A 26,652-nucleotide genomic window follows, 5' to 3' on the forward strand; every position below is an offset into this window, starting at 1 on the left:
AACTTGAAATTAAATAGGTACTATGTAATCTCAAGAACACAGAGAAAAATATTTTTAAAAATTAAAACACTGTGTGTGGGGCAATGTCAAAAGTCTTTCATATGTGAAAGAAACACATTTGCATGTTTAAGAAGCTCATGAATCCTAAGTAAGATAAATATAAAGAAAACTACACCTAAAATTATTACATACATTAATTCCTCACTTAACGTCTTCAATAAGTTCTTGGAAACTGAGACTTTAAGTGAAAGCCCTACAGCAAGTCCTTGAAGAAGATCATTTTGTTCAACTTTGTTTTGTTGATGAGAAAAAAATCATTTCTTTATACATTGTCTCATTAAAGTCTCAATTTCTAAGAACATATTGACAACATTAAGTGAGACCTTACTGTACATAATGGTCAAATTGCTGAAGACCAAGGAGAAAGAGGAAATCTTGAAAGCAGTCAGAGAAGAATTACACATTATATAGATGTCAGCAACAATATGAATGATAACTGATTTCTCATTAAAACAAAAAATTAAATCCAGGATTGAGTGAAACTCTTTAAAGTACTGCAAGAAAAAAAAAGCCTGTTAATCAGTGAAAATATTCTTCAAGAATAAAGGTGTAATAATGACATTTTTAAATCAACAAAAACTAAATAATTTGTTGCCAGCACATCTGTACTACTGGAAATGCTGAAAGAAGTTCTTCAGGCTATACTGAAATACCAGATGAAAAATCAGATCTTCAAAAAAGATGGAAAATGACCAGGAATGATAAATACGTGTATTAGCATACCACGCTTTCTTTGTTCTTAATTTCTTTAAAATACATACGATTTTTATGACTCCTTTAAGAAACTGAGACATACCCAGCTACTTGGGAAACTGAGGTGGGAGGATGGTTTGAGCTTGGGAGGTAGAAGTTGCAGTGAGCCGAGATTGCATCATTGCACTCCAGCTTGAGCGAGAGAGCCAGAACCTGTCTCAAAATAAGTAAATAAATAATAAATAAATACTGAGGCATAATTCACACACCATAACATTTACCATTTTGAAGTATACATTTCACTGGTTTTTAGTATATTCATGAGATTGTGCAACTGTGAACAAAATTAATTTTAGGGTATTTCACCATTTTCCGTTATTCCCTCACCATAACCCCAAGCAACCACTAGTCTAGGTTTTATCTCTGTGGGCTTGCCTATTTTGGACATTTTATATAAATGTAAATGTAAAATATGTGCCTTTTGTGTCCCTTTTTTATTGATACATAATAGTTGTACATATTTATGGGGTAGAGGTTTTTTTTGATATATGCATACTGCCTGTAATGATCAAATCAATGTAGTCTCGACATTCTTCACTTCAGATATTTAGCATAAGGTGTTTAAGGGTCATTTATTTTGTAGCATGTATCAGTACATCATTCATTTTTATTATTGAATGGTATTTTATTATGTGGATACACTTTTTGTTTATTCATTGGTGGACATTAAGTTGTTTCTATATTTTGACTTATGAATAATACTGCTAGGTACATTCATGGAAAAGTTTTTGTGTGGATATATGCTATCAGTTCTCTTGAATATATGCCTAGGAATAGAATTGCGGGGTCATATGATAACCCTATATTTAGCTTATTAAGTAATTGCAAAGTGTTTGCAAAAGTGATTGCACCATTTTACATTCCCACCAGCAATGTATAAGTGTTCCAGTTCGTATACATCTTTGTCAACACTTATTATTATCTACCTTCTTTATTCTACCTATCCTAGAATATGACGTAGTAAGTCACTGTGGCTTTGATTTACTTTTTTCCTGATGGCTAATGAGATTGTGTCTTTTCATGTGTTTATTGAACATTCGTAGATCTTCTGGGAGAAATACATATTCATATCCTTTACTTAGTCTTTAATTGAGTTATTTGCCTTTTATTGTTGAGTTGTAATAGATTTTTATGTAGTCTGCATACTGGATTCTTATCAGATATATGATTTTCAATTTTGTCTCTCATTCTGTGGACAATCTTTCAATTTAACCATAGCATTTGAAGCACAGACATTTTAAATTTTAATTAAGTTCCATTTCTGTATATTTTCTGTTGTTGTTGTTTGCATTTCTTTATCACATTGAAGGAAATATTGCCTAATCTAATTGTCACAAAGATTTACCTCAAAATTTTATTCTAAGAGTTTCATAGTTTTACTTCTTACATTTATGTCTTTGATTCATTTTGGCTTAATTTTTGTATGTGATTTGAAGTAAGAATCCAACTTTATTCTTTTGCATGTGGAATTTAGTTGTAATGGTACCATTTGTTGAAAAGACTTCTCTTATTGCATTGTCATGGCACCTTTGCTGAAACTCAGTGGACCATAAATGTATGGGTCTATTTCTGGCCTATCAATTCTATTCCATTAATTCATATGTCTTTTTTTTTCTGCAACACCACACAATCTTGATTACTGTAGCATTGTAGTAAGTTTTAAACTCAAAAAGTGTCAGTTCTCCAATTTTGTTCTTTTTTTTTTCCAGACTTTTTTGGTGTTTTGGGTTTTTTTTAATTTTCATATGAATTTTAGAGCCACATTGTCAATTTCTCCAAAAAGGCAGCTAGGATTTTGGTAGGGATTGTGTTGACTCTGTAGATAATTTTGAGGAATATTGCCATTTCAGCAATATTAAGCCTTCCAATTTATGAACACAAAATGACTTTTCATTTATTTAGATTTTCTTTCAACAATATGTTATAGGTTTCAGTGTGTAAGTCTTGTATGTGTTTTGTTAAACTTATTCCTAATTTTTTTTACACAATTGCAAGTGGAATTGTTATCTTAATTTTATTTTTGGATTGCTCATTGTAAATATGTAGAAATATAATTGTATTTTAAATATAAATCTTGTATCTTGCAACCTTGCAGAACATATTTCCTAGCTCTAATGGTTTTATGTGCTGTGCATGTGTGTGTGTGTGTAGGTATTCCTTAGGATTTTCTAAATACAACATCATGTTATCTCCCAATAGAGAGTTTTACTACTTCTTTTACAATATGGATGCCTTTTATTTAATTTTCTTTCCTAACAGTACTGGCCAGAACCTCCAGCACAATCTTGAATAGAAGTGGCAAGCATGGGCATACTTGTCTTATTTCTGATCTTAGGGAGGAAGCTTTTAATTATCACTATGAAGTATGATGTCAGCTGTGGATTTTTTCATAAATACTCTTTATCAGGAGGAATTTTCTATTATAGTTTGTTGAGTGTTTTCAGCATGAAAGGGTGTTGTGCTGTGTCAAATGCCTTTTCTTTATCCATTGAGATGATCAGGAGATTTTTATCTTTTATTTAATTTATTCCATGAATTACATTTATTGATTTTCATACATTAAACCAACCTTGCATTCCTGGCGTAACTTCCACTTGGTTATAGTGTATTATCATTTTTAGGTTTCTGGATTTAGTTTGCTAGCGTTTTGTTGAGAATTTTGATGTCTATTTTTATTAGAAGTGTTGGTCTGTAGTTTTCTTTTTTTGTGTGATGACTTTATATGGTGTTGGTATCAGGGTAATACAGACCTATAGTGAATTTGTGAAATTTCAGGGTTAAACAATGAAAAAGATATGACCAGCAGCACACATGAGCTTTATGTATGTGATGCTTTGATAGGCTTGTATGCAAGGGAAGTGCCTCATTGCATGCATTTCACAGGCTACAGTGTGAGGACCACTACCCAGAACAGGAGGAGGTTCAGGAAACTTCTAAAGGAGAAGATAATCAGAGAGGGGACTTGACTCTATAGGTAATGGTGCTCAGCAACATGGCAGGGAGTCTCTGGGATAGAGAGCCATGAAGGCAGTGGTGGCTTTGCATCTTTTATAGCTACAAGATTTATTTTGCCTATGACTAGCAGATGTTGAGCACAGTTTCACAGGGTATGCAAAACAGGCAGGCTCAATGTGACAAAAATCTGCTTACCTGGCTCTATTTAATACAAATGAATGCATAAAAAATTTGAGTTTGGTTCTGGTGGATTTTGTGCTAACAGATCTCAGCCTGCTATGAAGGAGGAACCAACCTAGGGCCAACATACAGGGGCCATCTTTGGCTCATTTATATGACAGCAGCTTATAGAGTGAGCTGGGAAGCATTTCCTCTTTTCCTGTTTTTAGTAAGACTTTGTGAAGGATTGGTGTTAACTTTTCTTAAAATAGTAGAATTCACCAATGAAGCCATCCAGTCTGACTCTTTTTTGTATGAAATATTTTTGATTTCTAAGTCAGTGTCTCTACTTGTTATAAGTCTACTCACACATTCTATTTTTTCCTGAGTCAGTTTTGGTAGTTTCTTTCTTCTATGATTTTATCTGTTGTAAGTAGGTTGTCTTATTTATTGGCATGCAATTTTCCATAGTATTAACTAACAATCCTTTCTATTTCTGTAAGATCATTAGTAAGATCATTAGTGATGTCCTCTCTTTCATTTTTTAGTTTAGTAATTTGTGAGTTATCTCTTTCTTGTCAATTTAGCTAGATATTTATCAGTTTTGTTGATCTTTTCAAAAATAATCAACTTTCAGTTTTGTTGACTTCCATTAGTGTTTTTCTATAATCTATTTCATCTTCTTCTATTCTAATGTATTATTTCCTTCCTTCTGCTTTCATTGAGTTTTTTCATTGAGTATTTTGCTCTATTTCTTGTTTTTAAGATACAAGTTTAGTTATTGAATTGAGATCTTTCTTATGTTTTTAAATGTTTTATTTATAGTTATAAATTTCCCTTCAAGTACTCCTTTTGCTGCATCCTGTAAGTTTGGATATATTGTTTTCATTTTCATTTATCTCAGTATATTTTTTGCTGTCCATTTTTATTTGTAACTTGATCTATTGGTTATTTAAGAGTGTGTGGTTTAATTTCTACTTATTTTTGGATTTCTCAAATTTCTTTTTTCTATTATTATTATACTTTAAGTTTTAGGGTACATGTGCACATTGTGCAGGTTAGTTACATATGTATACATGTGCCATGCTGGTGCGCTGCACCCACTAACTCATCATCTAGCATTAGGTATATCTCCCAATGCTATCCCTCCCCACTCCCCCCACTCCACAACAGTCCCCAGAGTGTGATATTCCCCTTCCTGTGTCCATGCGATCTCATTGTTCAATTCCCACCTATGAGTGAGAATATGTGGTGTTTGGTTTTTTGTTCTTGCGATAGTTTACTGAGAATGATGATTTCCAATTTCATCCATGTCCCTACAAAGGACATGAACTCATCATTTTTTATGGCTGCATAGTATTCCATGGTGTGTATGTGCCACATTTTCTTAATCCAGTCTATCATTGTTGGACATTTGGGTTGGTTCCAAGTCTTTGCTATTGTGAATAATGCCGCAATAAACATACGTGTGCATGTGTCTTTATAGCAGCATGATTTATAGTCCTTTGGGTATATACCCAGTAATGGGATGGCTGGGTCAAATGGTATTTCCAGTTCTAGATCCCTGAGGAATCGCCACACTGACTTCCACAATGGTTGAACTAGTTTACAGTCCCACCAACAGTGTAAAAGTGTTCCTATTTCTCCACATCCTCTCCAGCACCTGTTGTTTCCTGACGTTTTAATGATTGCCATTCTAACTGGTGTGAGATAGTATCTCATAGTGGTTTTGATTTGCATTTCTCTGATGGCCAGTGATGATGAGCATTTTTTCATGTGTTTTTTGGCTGCATAAATGTCTTCTTTTGAGAAGTGTCTGTTCATGTCCTTCGCCCACTTTTTGATGGGGTTGTTTGTTTTTTTCTTGTAAATTTGTTTGAGTTCATTGTAGATTCTGGATATTAGCCCTTTGTCAGATGAGTAAGTTGACAAAATTTTCTCCCATTTTGTAGGTTGCCTGTTCACTCTGATGATAGTTTCTTTTGCTGTGCAGAAGCTCTTTAGTTTAATTAGATCCCATTTGTCAATTTTGGCTTTTGTTGCCATTGCTTTTGGTGTTTTAGATATGAAGTCCTTGCCCATGCCTATGTCCTGAATGGTAATGCCTAGGTTTTCTTCTAGGGTTTTTATGGTTTTAGGTCTAACCTTTAAGTCTTTAATCCATCTTGAATTGATTTTTGTATAAGGTGTAAGGAAGGGATCCAGTTTCAGCTTTCTCCATATGGCTAGCCAGTTTTCCCAGCACCATTTATTAAATAGGGAATCCTTTCCCCATTGCTTGTTTTTCTCAGGTTTGTCAAAGATCAGATAGTTGTAGATAATGCGGCATTATTTCTGAGGGCTCTGTTCTGTTCCATTGATCTATATCTCTATTTTGGTACCAGTACCATGCTGTTTTGGTTACTGTAGCCTTGTAGTATAGTTTGAAGTCAGGTAGTGTGATGCCTCCAGCTTTGTTCTTTTGGCTTAGGATTGACTTGGCGATGCGGGCTCTTTTTTGGTTCCATATGAACTTTAAAGTAGTTTTATCCAATTCTGTGAAGAAAGATATTGGTAGCTTGATGGGGATGGCATTGAATCTGTAAATTACCTTGGGCAGTATGGCCATTTTCACGATATTGATTCTTCCTACCCATGAGCATGGAATGTTCTTCCATTTGTTTGTATCCTCTTTTATTTCCTTGAGCAGTGGTTTGTAGTTCTCCTTGAAGAGGTCCTTCACATCCCTTGTAAGTTGGATTCCTAGGTATTTTATTCTCTTTAAAGCAATTGTGAATTGGAGTTCACTCATGATTTGGCTCTCTGTTTGTCTGTTGTTGGTGTATAAGAATGCTTGTGATTTTTTACATTGATTTTGTATCCTGAGACTTTGCTGAAGTTGCTTATCAGCTTAAGGAGACTTTGGGCTGAGACAATGGGGTTTTCTAGATATACAATCATGTCGTCTGCAAACAAGGACAATTTGACTTCCTCTTTTCCTAATTGAATACCTTTTATTTCCTTCTCCTGCCTAATTGTCCTGGCCAGAACTTCCAACACTATGTTGAATAGGAGTGTTGAGAGAGGGCATCCCTGTCTTGTGCCAGTTTTCAAAGGGAATGCTTCCAGTTTTTGCCCATTCAGTATATCGGCCGTGGGTTTGTCATAGATAGCTCTTATTATTTTGAAATACGTCCCATCAATACCTAATTTATTGAGAATTTTTAGCATGCAGTGTTGTTGAATTTTGTCAAAGGCTTTTTCTGCATCTATTGAGATAATCATGCGGTTTTTGTCTTTGGCTCTGTTTATATGCTGGATTACATTTATTGATTTGCGTATATTGAACCAGCCTTGCATCCCAGGGATGAAGCCCACTTGATCATGGTGGATAAGCTTTTTGATATGCTGCTGGATTCGTTTTGCCAGTATTTTATTGAGGATTTTTGCATCAATGTTCATCAAGGATATTGGTCTAAAATTCTCTTTTTTGGTTGTGTCTCTGCCTGGCTTTGGTATCAGAATGATGCTGGTCTCATAAAATGAGTTAGGGAGGATTCCCTGTTTTTCTATTGATTGGAATAATTTCAGAAGGAATGGTACCAGTTCCTCCTTGTACCTCTGGTAGAATTCGGCTGTGAATCCATCTAGTCCTGGACTCTTTTTGGTTGGTAAGCTATTGATTATTGCCACAATTTCAGATCCTGTTATTGGTCTATTCAGAGATTCGACTTCTTCCTGGTTTAGTCTTGGGAGAGTGTATGTGTCGAGGAATGTATCCATTTCTTCTAGATTTTCTAGTTTATTTGTGTAGAGGTGTTTGTAGTATTCTCTGATGGTAGTTTGTATTTCTGTGGGATCGGTGGTGATATCCCCTTTATCATTTTTTTATTGTGTCTATTTGATTCTTCTCTCTTTTTTCTTTATTAGTCTTGCTAGCGGTCTATCAATTTTGTTGATCCTTTCAAAAAACCAGCTCCTGGATTAATTAATTTTTTGAAGGGTTTTTTGTGTCTCTATTTCCTTCAGTTCTGCTCTGATTTTAGTTATTTCTTGCCTTCTGCTAGCTTTTGAATGTGTTTGCTCTTGCTTTTCTAGTTCTTTTAATTGTGATGTTAGGGTGTCAATTTTGGATCTTTCCTGCTTTCTCCTGTGGGCATTTAGTACTATATATTTCCCTCTACACACTGCTTTGAATGTTTCCCAGAGATTCTGGTATGTTGTGTCTTTGTTCTCATTGGTTTCAAAGAACATCTTTATTTCTACCTTCATTTCGTTATGTCCCCAGTAGTCATTCAGGAGCAGGTAGTTCAGTTTCTATGTAGTTGAGCGGTTTTGAGTGAGGTTCTTAATCCTGAGTTCTAGTTTGATTGCACTGTGGTCTGAGAGATAGTTTGTTATAATTTCTGTTCTTTTACGTTTGCTGAGGAGAGCTTTACTTCCAAGTATGTGGTCATTTTTGGAATAGGTGTGGTGTGGTGCTGAAAAAAATGTATATTCTGTTGATTTGGGGTGGAGAGTTCTGTAGATGTCTATTAGGTCCACTTGGTGCAGAGCTGAGTTCAATTCCTGGGTATCCTTGTTGACTTTCTGTCTCATTGATCTGTCTAATGTTGACAGTGGGGTGTTAAAGTCTCCCATTATTAATGTGTGGGAGTCTAAGTCTCTTTGTAGGTCACTCAGGACTTGCTTTATGAATCTGGGTGCTCCTGTATTGGGTGCATATATATTTAGGATAGTTAGCTCTTCTTGTTGAATTGATCCCTTTACCATTATGTAATGGCCTTCTTTGTCTCTTTTGATCTTTGTTGGTTTAAAGTCTGTTTTATCAGAGACTAGGATTGCAACCCCTGCCTTTTTTTGTTTTCCATTTGCTTGGTAGATCTTCCTCCATCCTTTTATTTTGAGCCTATGTGTGTCTCTGCACGTGAGATGGGTTTCCTGAATACAGCACACTGATGGGTCTTAACTCTTTATCCAATTTGCCAGTCTGTGTCTTTTAATTGGAGCATTTAGTCCATCTACATTTAAAGTTACTACTGTTATGCGTGAATTTGATCCTGTCATTATGATGTTAGCTGGTTATTTTGCTCATTAGTTGATGCAGTTTCTACCTAGTCTCGATGGTCTTTACATTTTGGCATGATTTTGCAGCTGCTCGTACCGGTTGTTCCTTTCCATATTTAGTACTTCCTTCAGGAGCTCTTTTAGGGCAGGCCTGGTGGTGACAAAATCTCTCAGCATTTGCTTGTCTGTAAAGTATTTTATTTCTCCTTCATTTATGAAGCTTAGTTTGGCTGGATATGAAATTCTGGGTTGAAAATTCTTTTCTTTAAGAATGTTGAATATTGGCTCCCACTCTCTTCTGGCTTGTAGGGTTTCTGCCGAGAGATCCGCTGTTAGTCTGATGGACTTCCCTTTGAGGGTGACCCGACCTTTCTCTCTGGCTGCCCTTAACATGTTTTCCTTCATTTCAACTTTGGTGAATCTGACAATTATGTGTCTTGGAGTTGCTCTTCTCGAGGAGTATCTTTGTGGCGTTCTCTGTATTTCCTGAATCTGAACGTTGGCCGGCCTTGCTAGATTGGGGAAGTTCTCCTGGATAATATCCTGCAGAGTGTTTTCCAGCTTGGTTCCATTCTCCCCATCACTTTCAGGTACACCAATCAGACGTAGATTTGGTCTTTTCACATAGTCCCATATTTCTTGGAGGCTTTGCTCATTTCTTTTTATTCTTTTTTCTCTAAACTTCCCTTCTCACTTCATTTCATTCATTTCATCTTCCATTGCTGATACACTTTCTTCCAGTTGATCGCATCGGCTCCTGAGGCTTCTGCATTCTTCACGTAGTTCTCGAGCCTTGGTTTTCAGCTCCATCAGCTCCTTTAAGCACTTCTCTGTATTGGTTATTCTAGTTATACATTCTTCTAAATTTTTTTCAAAGTTTTCAACTTCTTTGCCTTTGGTTTGAATGTCCTCCTGTAGCTCAGAGTAATTTGATCGTCCAAAGCCGCCTTCTTTCAGCTCGTCAAAGTCATTCTCCATCCAGCTTTGTTCCATTGCTGGTGAGGAGGAGAGTCACTCTGCTTTTTAGAGTTTCCAGTTTTTCTGTTCTGTTTTTTCCCCATCTTTGTGGTTTTATCTACTTTTGGTCTTTGATGATGGTGATGTACAGATGGGTTTTTGGTGTGGATGTCCTTTCTGTTTGTTAGTTTTCCTTCTAACAGACAGGACCCTCAGCTGCAGGTCTGTTGGAATACCCTGCCGTGTGAGGTGTCAGTGTGCCCCTGCTGGGGGGTGCCTCCCAGTTAGGCTGCTCACGGGTCAGGGGTCAGGGACCCACTTGAGGAGGCAGTCTGCCCATTCTCAGATCTCCAGCTGTGTGCTGGGAGAACCACTGCTCTCTTCAAAGCTGTCAGACAGGGACATTTAAGTCTTCAGAAGTTACTGCTGTCTTTTTGTTTGTCTGTGCCCTGCCCCCAGAGGTGGAGCCTACAGAGGCAGGCAGGCCTCCTTGAGCTGTGGTGGGCTCCACCCAGTTTGAGCTTCCCAGCTGCTTTGTTTACCTAATCAAGCCTGGGTAATGGCGGGCGCCCCTCCTGCAGCTTCGCTGCTGCCTCGCAGTTTGATCTCAGACTGCTGTGCTAGCAATCAGGGAGACTCCGTGGGCGTAGGACCCTCCAAGCCAGGTGCGGGATATAATCTCATGGTGCGCCGTTTTTTAAGCCCGTCAGAAAAGCGCAGTATTCGGGTGTGAGTGACCCGATTTTCCAGGTTCTGTCTGTCACCCCTTTCTTTGACTTGGAAAGGTAACTCCCTGACCCCTTGCGCTTCCCAAGTGAGGCAATGCCTCTCCCTGCTTCGGCTCACGCATGGTGGGCACACCCACTGACCTGCGCCCACTGTCTGGCACTCCCTGGTGAGATGTACCCGGTACCTCAGATGGAAATGCAGAAATCACCCGTCTTCTGCATCGCTGACGCTGGGAGCTGTGGACTGGAGCTGTTCCTATTCGGCCATCTTGGCTCCTCCCCCCAGACTCTCAAATTTCTTTTTTTTTACTGATTTCTAATTTTGTTCCATTATGGTTAAATAATACACTTATCTGATTTTAATCCATTTCAATTTATTAAGACATGTTTTATGGCCAAACATATGATTTGTCCTAGAGAATGATTCATGTGCACTTGAGAAGAATATGTATACTGTTTTTGATGAGTGAAGTGTTCTACAGATGTCTCTACGGTTTACTTGGTTTATCATGTTGTTCAAGCCTTTTATTTCTTGTTGATCTTTTGCTAATCGTTCTATCCATATTGAAAGTGGAGTAGTGAAGTCTCTAACTGCTACAGTTGAATGATCTATTTCTCCTTTAAATTCCATCAGCTTTTGCTTTATGTACTTTTGGGGCTCTATTCTTAGGTACATATATGTTTATAGCTGAAGAATTGACTGTATTATCATAATGAAATGTCCTTTGCCTCTAGACAAATTAAATAAAATTGACAGCAATAAATACAATTTATTAAATGGATACTTCTTATTTTAAATTGGTTAATATAAATTACACTGTCAACTATATAATCGACTATAAAGTTGATTAAATATTAATAAAATTGACAACTATCACATAAAGAATAAGACTGTAAGGTTTTTATACTTTATGGAAAGTGATACAATATTAATTCTAAGTAGAATAAAAAGTTAAAGTATGTTTACAATAATACTTAGAGAAACTACCATGAAATACAAAGAAATATAGCTAAAAAGGTAACTGATAAATAAAAATGATATTCTAAAAAATTCAATTACATGAAAAAAAGCACGAAGAGAGGAACAGAGAAGCAAAAAATAGATGAGATAAACAGAAAACAAGTAGTGAAAATGGAAATCCTAAATTTAATCATCTTAGTAGTTACATTATAAGTGAATTAAACACTTAAAAAGCAAAAATTTTCAGAATATATAAAATTGAAAACACAACAAAACCAGTCCTCACTGATTTCTATATATTAATGGTTTATAATATATATTAGGACCTATATATTAGTGGTTTATAATGGAGACACTTCTTTGTGTGAAATTATTACAAAGGAGATGCTTATCTATTATGGTGTGAATAACTCACAGTAAGGAGATTATGACTCTAGTGGTAAATAAGTGTATTATCTATGTATCAGTTTGTTGTATTATTGTTACATTGCTGTATACATTATATATACATATTACTGTATATGGTTATATACATACAACTGTGAATACTATACTTTATGGATGATTTAAGTTTATTCAAAGATAATTTTGGTTTTAATGCATTTGTATCTCATATGAAAATTGCACCTGCCATGAATTGTCACTCAGTTGTATTTAGCTCACCTCTCTGTATGAATCTCAGCCAGTGTTGGAGATGTTACATCCAAACTTGAAGCATTTCAGTTATATCTCAATCAGGCATTTCCTTGAATACTTTCATCCTAAGGTGCTCCAGTTTTTAGGCTAAGAATTATTTTCTCCAGGCAACAATATGGCTGGACATAAAGTTTCTCTTCTATACATATTTTCTTCTCCATTTTTACAAATGTTTATTCAAATAAAGACCATCACTGCAATGGACCTGTATTTTCTGTGTGTTCTATTTAGTTTTATATATTCTTCTCTCTAATCCATCAAACAAAACTTCCTTAAACACAATATTGATTATGTCATGGTTTTTCCTAAAACCTTAATTCTGCCCTCAAATACTGCTTGCTTAGTAAAGTTAGGTTCTTTCTTATCTCAATAACTTAAAATTTTCATTCCTATCCATGTCTTATTTATCTTCTAAATAAACATTTTATTTTAGAATAGTTTTAGATTTACTGAAACGTGGTGAAGATAGCACAGTTTTTATATATGCCACAACCAGCTTCTCCTGTTATTAACATCTCACATTTGTCACAATTAATGAGAGAATATTTTACATTATTATTAACTGAAGTCCATAGTTTATTGAGATTTTCTTAATTTTTACTGAGTGTCATTTTTCTGTTTCAGGATCCCATATAGAATACTATATTAAATTTATTCATCACCTATTTTTAGACTCCTCCTCTTGGCTGTGACAGTTTCATAGGCTTTCCTTGTTGTTGGCAATTTAATAGTTTTGAAAGCACTGGTCAGATATTTTGGAGAATGCTCCTCGACTGGAATTTTCCTGATGTTTCTCTCAGGATTAGACTGGGATATGTGTTTTTGAGAGAAAGACCACAGAGGGAAAGTCCCATTTTCATCACATCATATCAAGTGTGCATACTATTACCATGATTTATTGCTGCTGATGTTGACTTTGGTCACCTGGCTTTTGATCATCTTGGTCACTCTTAGTCATCCTGTACTCTTTGGAAGGAATTCATTATGCACACCCCAGCCTTAAGGAGTGGGGAGTTATATTTCACCTCCTTGAGGGTGGAGTATCTACATAAATTATTCAAAATAATTCTGCATGTGAGGTTTATCTATCCTCTTTTTTTATTCAGTCATTTATATTTGAATAAACTCATGGATATATTTATTTTATAGTTTATATTGTAATCTAATTCTACTGTGATTATTTTATTGTTCAAATTGCTCTAGATTTTGCTATTGGGAACTCTTTTTGTTGGCTCCCATGTGCCTTTGATATACTCAAATCACTGTGTGTGTGGGTGTGTGTGGTTTTTTCTGTACTTCCTTATTTTCCAGCACAACAAGATGCTCAAGGCTCATTTTGTAAATTTCCTGCCTCAGTCCTAGAAATAACCATTTCTGAAAGGAGTTCCAGTCCTTTTTTTCTGGAGAATGATATTAGAAACCAAGATTTGGGTGCTAGGTTGCTTGCTTAGGTTAAATGATTTTCTCTTTTTTTTTTCCATCTAATCAAATTCTTTCCCTTCAAATATTTTTTTAAAATGGCATCTATACCTTTAAGCTTATCCATTCCTCTACTATAAGCTTAGAGTGTCCTAAATGGTTTCCCTCTTCAACCTATTTTCTACTTGGCAACTATAGAGATTTTTATAAAATACAAATCTCATTATGCCATTACCCTGGTTTAAAAACCTTCATAATCTCAGTATTGTCCTCAGGAGAAAGTTTAAACTTAATATTGCTGGAAATGTTTTTGGGATCTGGTTTCTGGTTTCTATTTTCCACTCCAACTTCACGTCTTAAAAATTCTCAACCTTGGTTTAAACTGCATCCTTACTAAAATTATTTTCATTTCTTATGAGTCTTTGCATAGTTTTTTTTTCCTGGAACACTGACCTTACTCCTTTTTTTTCTTTTTTTTTGCACCCACACAAACACACACATGCACACTCTTACTTCACTTTGTAGATTTCTACTCAATTTTCAACTTTTTCCTTAAATGAGCATCTTTTGGGGAGTTTTCTATAGAATGCTTCCAGGCTGGGCTCGCTTCCTGTCTCCACCGGGCTCTGTACAATTGCAGCACTCATCGCAATAGGCAGTAATTACCATTTTACTGTCTCTTCCCTCTGGACGGAGTTTGTGATGGCAGAGACCTTGTATCTTTGTTTCATCATTGTATGATTAACATGTAGCACAATATCTGTCACTTGATATGCACTAAAGAAGTATTTATTTAGTGACTCAATAAATTATCCATGGGATATTCCCCACCATGCTAGCTTCAGGATGTAGTGGTCACTGACATATTTCTAAAGAAATATGGTTTTCCAAGTTTAAATATGTATTTATTTTTGTAGGCAAAGCATGCTTCAGTATGAGACATCTCCTCCACAATGGAAAGATGAGAACAGTTACTGAAGATCATCCGTGGTTACTCAAAGTTAGGCAGAGTTCCTGGCTTTCTTTGTTCTTCATTGCCACCGTGGAAACAAAAGGCAGATGAAAGCTTCTCGACTGCTTGGGATCAGTTCTTATCTAGTGTGTGGGCACAGACATGTGCTTGGTTAAACACTCTGGGAAGGCAGCCATGGAGAAATGTACAGGAATTCTAAAGCTGCGAAGGAATTTACACCTGCACCTCATAGCTCAGAATAGAACATGGCCTCCATGGTATCTTCAAATTCCAAAACTTATCCACTTTCATCCCGAGAGTTATACACTCATGAAGAATCTAACACAGGAACAAGTAGATAAGGTTTGACTTTGCCTACTCATACCCTTTTTTTACTCAGAGAAAACTTTGGTATCTTTGAAATATCTTCCCTAGGGAAACTGGGACAGTCATTTTGGTCTCATGAAATATGGCTTATATGTGAGGTTTCCAGAGCTGCTAGAATGGAAATGATCTCTGCTCCTTCTGAACATATGCACAGCAGTGCTCCTCCTCTAAATCTGGTAGTATATTGTACACATTCCCTCCAGTCCTCTTGACTCAGCTCACATATCCTGGGGATGGAGAAATGGAGAGAATATTAATAGCCCTCCTCTAGCAGATAGCTTTTCTAGGGAAGAGACTAAACTTGCCACAACTTTGCCAGGTTGTTCTTATGAAGGAAGAACATACTTGTGTATTGGGTTTGAAAACAATCTTTACCTTGGTACTAGATAGAGTTAATGATACATTGTCTTAAAGGGATGACCCTATTTGACCCAGTGAGAAAACCGGGACAGCCAAATGGTCTGAAGTATTTGGCTTCTCTAGTCTCCTGGTAGCCACATTGACTGTGTATGTGTGATGTCCCTCTCAGCCACAATAATTAGGAAGACTAAATGTTTAATTATTTTTCCTACTCTTTGCCCTTGATAACCTAGCATAACTTTTGCTGGATACCCTATATTATTGAATGTTCACCCGCTAGAACAGTGTGCCATTAGGTGCAGGTATGAATTTTTTTATGGCCTCTAAGTTTATCAGATAAAGTACCATATGACTAATTGAATTTGAATTTCAGATAACAACTCTTTTAACCTGCGTACAATAAGTATGCAGGTATTTGGGACATACTTATACTAAAAATCTGTTTGTTATTTATCCAAAATTCAAATTTAATCGAGCATCCTGTATTTTTATTTGGTAAATTTGACAACCTTAATGACCTGCCTACTTTTTCAGGTTTAAATATCTTTAAAAGTTTAAATTTCAATCAAATACAGAGTATAAGGCCATTTTAGAGAGAGGAAATGAGTTCACTTTATTTTTATTTATTTTATTATTATCATTATTTTAGACGGATTCTCGCTTTGTTGCCCAGGCTGCTTGTTCATGATCCCAAAATTTGTAAAGTCATTTAGAAAAAGAATAACTGAAACCTTATATCCTTTGACTAATAAATCCTAGAGATCTAATAGGCAGAGTGCCTAAACTTAAAAATACTGTATTGTATACTTAAAAATACTGTATTGTATACTTAAAAATTTGCTAAGAAGGCAGATCTTACGTTAAGTGCTTTTATCACAATTAAAATAATAAGAATAAATAAAGAGGGCAGAGGAAACACAGAGGTGATGAATGGGTAAGAGCACAGATTGTGGTGATGGTTTCAAAGGTGTACATTTAGCTCCAAATCCATCAAGTTGTGTACATGAAATATTTACAGCTTTTAGTATGCCAATCCTACTTCAATACAGTAGCTTAAAAAATAAAAGAATAAAATCACTAAAACACTGTTTTTTAGAATAATTCTTTTCTGTACAAATTCTTGAGATGTTTAAAGTGTGCAAAAAAATCTGAGCTTTTCTTTCATTCCCATTTGTCTAACAAGATTTGGAAAGTCACCTAACCAAAATAAATGCAAATGTTTTTTCCACAGAAAGTTTGACTTTTTTCCCCATTATATTGTGACATCAAAGCCTCAGCCATCTTCTCTTTTCTTTTAAAAGGCTTTTAGTGGTAATTTTGCTCATTTAGCAATGTGCCCAGTTAGCACCTTTGCTACACTTTTATCCACAGATAGATTATTTTATCTGCTGCCTTGGCACAGATCTCTAGAGATTTTGGAAATATTTGACACATATTTACAAAATAATTCTCACTGTGATTAAGCTAGCTTTAGTCATTCTTTTAACTCTTTAGGAAATTTGGTTTGTAAAGTTGATGAATTCTTATGCAAGTCCTGTGAACCCTGTTCTATTGTAGTTGCTGCTGCTGTATAGGCTATCTTTTTTTTTTCTTTTTTCTTTCTTTTTTTTTTTGAGATGGAGTCTCCCCCATCAACCAGGCTGGAGTGCAGTGGTGCAATCTCGGCCCACTGCAACTTCCACCTTGTGGGTTCAAGCGATTCTCCTTCCTCAGCCTCCCGAGTAGCTGGGACTACAGGAACGCACCACCATGCCCCGCTAATTTTTGTATTTTTAGTAGAGATGGAGTTTCACCATGTTGGCCAGGCTGCTCTTGAACTCCTGACCTCAGGTGATCCACCACCTCGACCTCCCAAAGTGCTGGGATTACAGGCATGAGCCACCATGCCTGGCCTCTATACTTTTTTTTTTAAGTAAAGGGAGCTAAGTTGACAAAAACCTTTTTTTCTTTTTTCTGGAACTATCCCAAGATCTTCCCAGAACTTTCCAGAACTATCAAGGCAAGTTTCTGATACATCTTAAAAATTACTTGGCAAACCAAACCTAAATATCAAAAAATGTTTTTTGTTAGTCTGTTCATTAGCAGACACTGCTTGTGCTGCATTTGTGATGAGAACCATGCAGAGAGGTGACCTGTGGAATCATGAGAGTGCCTCTGTGCAATCAAGATGGAGCCACTGGCAACTGTGCCTTTTCAAGTATCACTAAATAAATGGACCTATTGGATTCTGCTGAGCTACCATTCTAGCCTTCACATCCTCTGCAAAGTCATCCAGAACATTAAGACAGATATAAGGGGCTAGTGCTGTGGTTCATGCCTGTAATCTCAACATTTTAGGAGGCTGAGGCAGGAGGATTGCTTGGGCCCAGGAGTTCAAGACCAGCCTGGACAGCTTAGGGAGACTTCATCTCTACAAAAAACAAGAAAACTTAGTCGGGCTTGGTGGTGCACACCTGTAGTCCAAGCTATCCAGGAGGCTGAGGTGGGAGGATTACTTGAACCCAGGGGTTTGAGGCTACAGTGAACTATGATCTCACCACTGCACAGGGTGACAGAGTGAGACCCATGTCTCAAAAAAATACATACATACATAAATACATACATAAAATTTTAAAAAAGAAAGATGGATATAATAGAATGAGAGAGGACCAGAGAAGGGAGTTATTTGGGTTAGTTTTTTTACCCTTTTTAAAAAGTTATCTCCACACTTTGTGTTCTCTCCTAGATCTTTCCACTGTATAATAATGTACAATAGAATATATACAAATAATGTGTGTGTGTGTGTGTGTGTAACAAAAGGACTTAATTTTGTTAGTTTGAGACATGTATTCACCCTTAAAGATATGAGGGTTAGAGCCAGCAGGCAGGAACTCAGATACAGGTTCTCTGTAACTTCATTGTGTGTGTTCTTGAGTGTGTGTGTGTGTGTTCTTGCCTTCTGTCACCCACTTTCCCTTCTGCCCCCTTTATTTTTTGTAGAAAAGTTATTTTGGAAAAATCCAACTTTACTTTGACCCCAAGAAAAATGAGATTTTTGTCTTTCTATTCTAACTTTATGAAGAATTGTTAGGAAAATATCCTTCATGGCCAAGAGTTGTAGTAATTCCAAAGCTCAAGACTCTCCACTAGGCTGGAGCGCTAGGTAGCTGGAGATCCCGATGTCGGCTAAGGGTCTCGGAGTCTACCTGGGCACGTCAGCCCCAGCCAGGCTTTGCCATTTCACAGACCATCTCCAATCTCATTCAAAAACCCCTGGGAAACTTTACTGGAGCACAGTCTTTACAGCCCCAATTTTCATAACTAGATTAAAAATTGTGCAAAGCAGTGATAGATAAGAAATTTAAAAAGCTAAAAAAAAAACAGCAAAGCTGAATGCAAGAATTCCTTCTGAAGAGTGGCCGGTCCATGTTTCTCCAGGCTCCTGTCTGCAGCATATGTCACTCCCATTGCCAGGTCAGCCCAAGAAGCAGCAGAGTCAGACACCTGGCCATGGACCTGGCCGAAGGTTGGCTGGAGGGGCATCCTGCAGTCCGCCAGCACAGAGGGTAGTATGGGAGTGCAGCAAGGCTACTGTGACTAAGAACACTTATTCCATAATGGTATCATCACTTAACAGTTATGTATTAGACTGATTGCAACTATCGTAAACTCACAAAAGCTTTTCTGTTGACTTAATATTTATAATGTGCATTATTTTCATTATCCTTTTTTATTCCCCATACTTATTACCTTGTACATTTACACAGGATTCTCTATTTAAAAGAAATCCAAATAGTGGATATAAGCATTGCAGAGCCTCTGGTTTGTGTTCCATTTTCTCCATAGGATCAGAAACTTTTTCTGAGGCCTTCACATGCAGGCACAGCCTGACAGATGTAAAATTGAGAAGTGGGTGAAATTTGACTTTCATGACTGCACTTGTTTCCTCTGATGCCTTTTCTAGCCTCAGAGTCACTCTCGTGGTACTTGTCTTCTTGGTTGCCATTGATTCTCTGAACACTGTTCCTTATAGCAAACATAGATAGTCTCAGAGTCTGATAAATGGGTGCTTTATTGTAGAAGAGACTCGGTGGATTTCCTCTCCTAGCAGAGGTGGCTTTTAACCCTTACTTGAACTGTGGAATGAAAGACTCTATCTCTCATTAAATGAGTATAAATTAAGACAAATGTAAGATGTGTCTATTGTTTTAACTTTATCTTTAATTGACAAATCATAATTGCATATATTTTGGAGCACAAGGTGATGTTTTGATACATGCACCCATTGTGGAATGATCAAATCAGGCCAATTAGCATATCCATTACCTCACATATTTATCATTTCCTCGGGATGGGAACATTCAAAATCTACTCTTTTCACCATTTTGAAATATACAATACATGATTATTAACTATAGTCACTATATTGTACAATAGATCACCAGAACCTCTTCCTCCTAACTGAAATGGTGTACCCTTTGACCAACGTCTCCTCTTTATCCATTTACTGATCTTGCTTCGACCTCTGATAACCACCATTCTACTCTCTTTTGCTAGGAATTCAACTATTTGAGATTCCACATATGAGTGACATCATGTGGCATTTGTCTCCCTGTGTCTGGCCTAGTTCACTTTGCATAATGTTCTCTAGATTCATCCTTGTTGTTGAAAATGACCATTTTTCTTTCTTTTGAAAGACTAAATAGTATTCCATTTTGTAGGTTGGCATAAAAGTCTTCCCAATACCTCTTAAAATATAGCACGTGGTATATACTACTGTACTCGGTAGCCTCCTAGGGATCAGTGCTTAGTAGCAAGGTGGGTCCAGGAAGGACAGCTCCACCTGAGTCACGTGTGTGGTTTTCCCAGGTGTTCTTAAATGCAGTCATTTGTCCAAGTTGTCATCACGGTCTGAATTGTCTTAGTGCCTCTTTCTATTCTGTAGCTTCTATTGCAGCAAATGACCCACCTAGTAACTATTTTAATATGGCATTGGGGAATTTATGTTTCTAAAATTAATCTTAATTATTCTCTAATTGAATCCCTTTAATCTCCCTCTCTCTCTTTCTGGGGAGACAAGGAGTGGTAGGTGCACAACTTGTAGGAATTACCTATTAATGCCTTGGTTGAGGTCACTTTGTCCAGACCTTGGTTGATTCAGAGACTTGACTTTAGAAATCCCACATTTGCTGGGATGTCAGCCTCTTCAAGTTTGAGTCAGCCTCACTGTCAATAATTCTGATTTGGTGCTCAGCCATTCCCATGTTAACTGTTGACTTTTATTGTGTTTCTAAAATTGCTTCCATTCTGAGAATGATTTGAAAATAATTTTATGTTATTTTATTTTGGTTGTATTACTGTGGCATTCCCTCGGACCACTTCTCTAACGTTTGCAATTTGACTGAGAAATGTGGTTTCAAGACAGAGAAGACATTTCAGGACTTCTGTGTGCCCACATGGGAATGGGAATCGCAGAGGTTTTTTTTTTTTTTTAATCTATTTCATTATTTTTTATATTTAGGACTCAGACTCTCATCTTCTTTTTGGAACTTTTCAAGGTGATTATTTTTTCCCAGGAACTACACCTTCAAGTCTCAGTTAAAGAAGCAATTACTTTTTAAAGATACCTAGTTTTGCATTCGGCAGCTCTCAGATCAGAAATAGGTATTGTGACTCCCTCTGGAGGGAGGTGTTCTTTAAAAAGATAAAAAGTTTTCATTTTAAAAGTTGGCAATTGTGTCTCATGAATTTGGTGGAATTAAAATTGATCCTGGGGCCCCAGTCCCTCATTAAAGATTCCTCAATGCTCCAAATGTTCCCCATTAGGCTGCTACTTGATCGTCTAAGACAAACTCTTCCCTGCAGAGGATCCATTGTCAGTGGTTTCTCTTTGGTACTCAAAGCTCCACCTTTTAATTACAAGCTCTCCTAGGCTCTGTCAGTGGTGACTGTCACCCTGTTTCTCTCCTCTGATAGCCCCTGAGGCTCTAGCAGCACAGCACATTATCCTCCTTTTCTAAGTTGTTATTTGTTTTCCTGAAAGAATAATGGAAGCAGCTGTAGAAATGTGGAGGCATTTGAAGCTGACCTTCTGAACACCAAAAAAACCCCACTGTAAAGGCTATGTTGATTGGGTTTGTCAGAATAAATTGAGTACTGGCTAAAAAACGTGATGGATATGTGCAGAACTTGAGGCAACTCTTTGGCTCGATGTCAGAGATGTGGATTTTTCCAAACTGGAAGCTTTTGTGCGCCATACTTCAACCCCTACTGCTCAGCGAAGTCAGTTTTTCAATTGCAGTCCATTTTGTGAGTGCAAGCCAGTTTCTCAGGATGAAAAGGGCTGCACACTGTGTGTGTGTATGTATATGTGTATGTGTGCTTACGCAATCTCACATTTCTAAGACATTTTCTCACGTCCACTGAATTAAAAAGCAATTGAATATTGAGAGGCATGTATGAATCATTGCAGGCTCTTTGGGGGAATATCTTGAATTTTGATTGCTAGACTTGTTCACAGTTCTGCACGACACACCTTACAACAGTCGGATAAGAAACTTACTCAAACGTCTCTAACCTTGAGATGAATCTGAGCCACTGCTACTTTTTCTTGAAGGTGGTAATAGAGGCCCCCAAACTGTTCCAGAACTCAGAAATCTTTTCCCCTCTCCAACTTTTACTAATTAGGTTACAGTTTGACTTTTAAAAGCTGTCCTTTTAAAATGTTGCCTTTCAGATCACATCCACAAAGACCATGTCTGTTAGTCATTTACCCTACAATAGCAAATATTTTTTAGGAGCCTTTTCATGGCTGTGACACCAAAGTTAAAGACAAGGTCATTGCGGATGTAGAGTGATTTTTCAGAGGTGCAGTATTAATAAATCAAAAAGCAGCAATTCAAACCTCGGACTTCTATGTTTAAGTCTGGTGCTCTGTCTGAGACATTGCCACCACGCCCTCACTGAGAAATACTTAAAATACATATTTATTGTACCTCTAATACCAGGGAATAGAAGTTTTGATTACTTGCATCAGAGGATGGGCATCTTGGAACAGAAGTATGCCTGAGGTTGGGACTGAAATGTGTGTGAGAGTGTATCTGCGTATGGTGGGGTCGGGGTGCTCTTTGCAAAGATGCAAGTGACAGCACTTTGAGGTGTGAGTGTATGTCTGTGTGTGGTGGGGTGTTCTTAAGAGGCAACAGGGGATTGTTAGGGAGAGAATGAGAGGCAGAGAGGCAGATAAAAGGTAACAAGGACATAATTTCCCCTAGTTATCCTACCCACTCGTATTAAGGCCCCTAGCGGAAGCAATGACTAAGACTCACTGAAAATCATTCCCTAAGCCATCTTTTATATTTCGATGTCTTGGCTAAGTGATCCTCTCAGAAATCACATAAATGAAATTGCTTTGTACAGGTTTGGGAGACAAAACCTGGAACACTGTTGTTTACCAGATTTTTTTGGAATTCAGTTACCTGTACTGTAGTTGAACAGTGTACTCAAAGATCCCCAGGAAATTGCTGTCTTTGCCTTTAAAAAGATCTCTCATCACCTAAATGGGGAGACAGAATGGAGACATATAATTGGATTCCAGAAATATTGCTACAAAACCCCTATAAATATGTACAAATTAATATACTGCAAATGAAGTGCAAGGTGCTGAAGGCATGTGTGTAATGGCCTCATCAGAGTCTGCAGGAAGCTAGATTGCAAAATAAATCACGCATCAGTATCTTTTCTGTAACTGTATGGATGGCTCCATTCTTTAGACGCTTTTATACACAAGCGAGTTGTATGAGATTATTGGCGTTTGCTTGTTTTTTTGTAAAGTGATAAGGTATCATCAGTGCAAAGAAGGTAATTGGTCTTAAGATCACCATGGTAAATGATTCCTCAAGAAAGGAAACCTCTACCAGCAAACAGCGTGCATTCCCTGCCCAGCTCCTTGCATATAGACTTAAAACTTCTGAAGCCTCTTAATTACATGTAGGATAACTGCTTGATGCATGACATTATTGCTTTGGCTTACATTTAAATTTCTGGGTGAAATAAAGGATGTGGAAATAATCTTTCTGTGGGATTGGTGTTATAGGAGTGTTCTGTGTTGTAAAAAATGATTTTTTAGAGTTGAGTGCAAATAGAAAATATTTCTCTCTAGCTCTTTTATGGGGACAAACTGAAGTAATAAAAGCCTCAGATTCATTCACATCATGCTTAGATGCACAGAGGAATCAGGTTCTTTGTTGAGACTTACAGGGTCTTTTTCAGGAACCTCTACCTACTTGTGGACCAGGAAGAAATTAACTTCATTCAGTCCAATGCTGTTTAAAGCTCCATTGTGTCTGATGTTTAAACAATCTTTTAGAGAATTCTCCATCTCTCAGATATTTGACAGTTTGCCCATACCTTTTGTTTTGCTCCTCTCCATAACTTTTTTTTAAGATAATGTTTTTGCCCCTTTACTTTTCATTCATTTCTACCTTCCCAACCACTTCTTCAAAAATGCGCTTGGGTGCATGTGGACAGCAGTGGTTCATGTGACCTCAGGGTCCAGGGGAGGTCCTTGGACTCAGTGTGTCCTTCATCACTGCTGACTTCCCAGGAGATGTCACTCAGCTGCCTGGTTGCTATTTCCTGGTGGCATTTGGAGTTGTCACTGAGGTAACTCATAGCTAAGCTGCTTTCCGAAAACGGGCAGAGCTTCATGGTGCTCCTGGCTTACATGGACTCACGTCTGCCCCTGCAGATGTAGTGGACATCTTGAGACTCTGCCTGTTACAACTATTTATCCTTGCCTGATGAGCTGTCCTAAAGCTATTCCTGTAGAATCATCTCATTCCCACTTAGCCAGTCCCCTTTGAGAAGCTCCCAGTCAGACTCAAACATGCTTCTGGTCCTTCTCTACACTATTAGGGAAGCTTGAAAAAGCTCAACCTCATGGCTTGCTCACACTAGCCTCACATTACCTTGATGTTGTTACATTCCAGGTTGGTGCAGGGTAGCTCTGAGACGGCCGTGGAGCGAGGACAGACCTTTTATGTGCTACCCTCACTAACTGTACTTCTGCCCAAATATCTCCCCATCTTCTGGTCACCCCTTGTCCCTCACTACTTCGCACTGCTGAGGGTCCCAGTGGTTAAATACCTGTTTTCCCTACATCATATCCTCTCTCTGCCATCACATCGCATGTGTCACTTTCCCACTTATCGGGTTTCCCACTTATCGGGGACAGAAGAGGTGTTTCTGCCCTGGGAGAACTCTATGAGTTGAATTGCTCAGGCTTGGTTTTTGGTCAGCTCAAAAGTATAGATTTGAGGGATGAATATGGGGTTAATAACAGGAAAAACAAAGGGATTTTGAAAAATTTACATTCTAGACAACAGCTGAGCTCCCATGGCTATAGCGTTACTGTGCAATTAGGTCTTGAAAGTCAAAAAATTAATGTTAATTTTTTCTTCGCATTTCTTCTGTAATGAATTGTAATCTTCTCGTCATCCAAACCTACCCTCCCAGCCCTGGAAGGTTCTTGGGACAAGGAGGATGAAAACCATCCACAGAAAGGCAAAAGAGGACAAGTCCATGACAGTGAGTCCTTGCTGTGTCTGGGACACTGAACAAGCTCAATAAGTAGTAATCTCCCTCCCCTTTAACTGAAATTAAAATGAAATCTAACCCACAACACCACTACATCACATCTGTGTACATGTGAGAAATACAGAAAGGAGAATCACAGTTTTGATGAGTTATGGTGGTGAGGTTTCACATGGTTGCATTCTTTTGCTAAGGTTGCCATAACAAACTGCCACAGCTGCGTAGCTTAAAACAAAAGAAATTGATTATCTCACAGTTTGTAGGGCAGACTTCAGAAATCCAGGTGTTGGCAGGGCTGTGCTCCCTCTGCAGGCTCTAGAGACTCATTCTTCCTTGCTTCTCCTGGCTTTCCTTGGCTCACAGCTACAAAACTCCAGTCTGTGCTCAGCTTTACAGGGCCTTCTTCTCTTTGTCTCAGTCTTTCCTAAGCACGTTAATCTTTGGATTTAGGGCCCACCCTCCTCCAGGATGATCTCACCTCAAGATCCCTACTTTAATTACATCTGAGGTCCTGAAAGGACATATCCTCTGGGAGTCCCTATTTAACCCAGAACAGGGGCATATGTTCTCTTTTACTATTTTCTTATTTTTGAGATAGCATGGTTTTGCACATTACCAACTAGTAATAAGGAGGGGAGAAAATGGCATGGCTTTCCAAAAAAAAAATCTATAAAACTATTTTGCTAGGATTATTCCCCTTTTTAAAAACATTTTCTTGCCCTTCGCTCCTGAAAAAGTTCTACGTGCCTGGCCTTGTTTTTATGGAAATCCTTGCATCTAAAAACAAGCTGTGTAAAACTGGCATTCCAGACCTCAGGCACCAAATACTTCACCCCAGGAATTCTCAGCCCAGTCTGTTCAACCACTAGACAGCTATAAATAGAATCACAAACATTTCTGGCTCTGCTTCACCAGTTGGACCAGGCAGGAAAGGCTCCCTGTGGTTGTTTCACTTGGAAAAAAAAAACTGGATTTGAGCAGAAACCTAGCTCCAGAGAAAGAAATCACTTAGCTCTTATGCATAGGCACAAGATGTCTGCAGGGCAATATTGACTTGAGAGGTTTTGTCTGAGTATTTGAAGTGGGAGGATTCATCTTGAACTGAAAAATGGATTGCCATATCTCAGGGTAAGATTCCAGCTTAGTCTTGTGTTCAGACACCTTTTACAGCATAGCTCTCCTACCAGAAATCAGGTTTCCCATCCAATGGCTTAGAGCGTAAAACTCTCTCTAAATGCCTAACTCCATTTCTCTTTCTCAATTTCCTGTTTTGCAAAATGAGAGTGGATATCACATGGTACCATTATGTTGCTTCTATGTCAAAAAGTATTTTAAAGAATGTGATTTAACTTCTATCCCCCCCGTCTCCGGATCCCTCTATTAAAACATGGAACAATAGGCAGGAACAAGCCAGAACAGGGAACTGCATATATCTCGCATTAGAACTGAGTAGAATTTAACAAGTTGCTCAGCTTTTCTAAGCCTTAGTGTCTACTCTGTAAAATAATGGAATCAAAGTAGATAATTCTGGCCTGGTGCGGTGGCTCACATTTGTAATCCCAGCACCTTGGGAGGCCGAGGTGGGTGGATCACCTGAGGTCAGGAGTTTGAGACCAGCCTGGCCAACATGGTGAAATTCCATCTCT

The 26,652-nt window shown here is 37.7% G+C and overlaps 1 protein-coding gene across 4 annotated transcripts in view; it reads left to right on the forward strand.

Annotated features, from left to right (window-relative positions):
* The window catches only part of ZMAT4 (zinc finger matrin-type 4), a 378,251-nt gene that overhangs the window by 250,651 nt on the left and 100,948 nt on the right, over window positions 1-26,652 (forward strand). Inside the window, exon 6 of one of the 4 annotated variants that reach the window (XR_010134997.1) lies at window positions 14,652-15,049. The exons of the other annotated variants lie outside the window; for them this stretch is intronic. The gene's annotated coding sequence lies outside the window, so the exon portion shown is untranslated. The remainder of the gene's footprint in view (window positions 1-14,651; window positions 15,050-26,652) is intronic. 4 annotated transcript variants of the gene reach the window in all.

This window comes from Gorilla gorilla, chromosome 7 (assembly GCF_029281585.2).
Source record: "Gorilla gorilla gorilla isolate KB3781 chromosome 7, NHGRI_mGorGor1-v2.1_pri, whole genome shotgun sequence".
Lineage (NCBI taxonomy): Eukaryota > Metazoa > Chordata > Mammalia > Primates > Hominidae > Gorilla > Gorilla gorilla.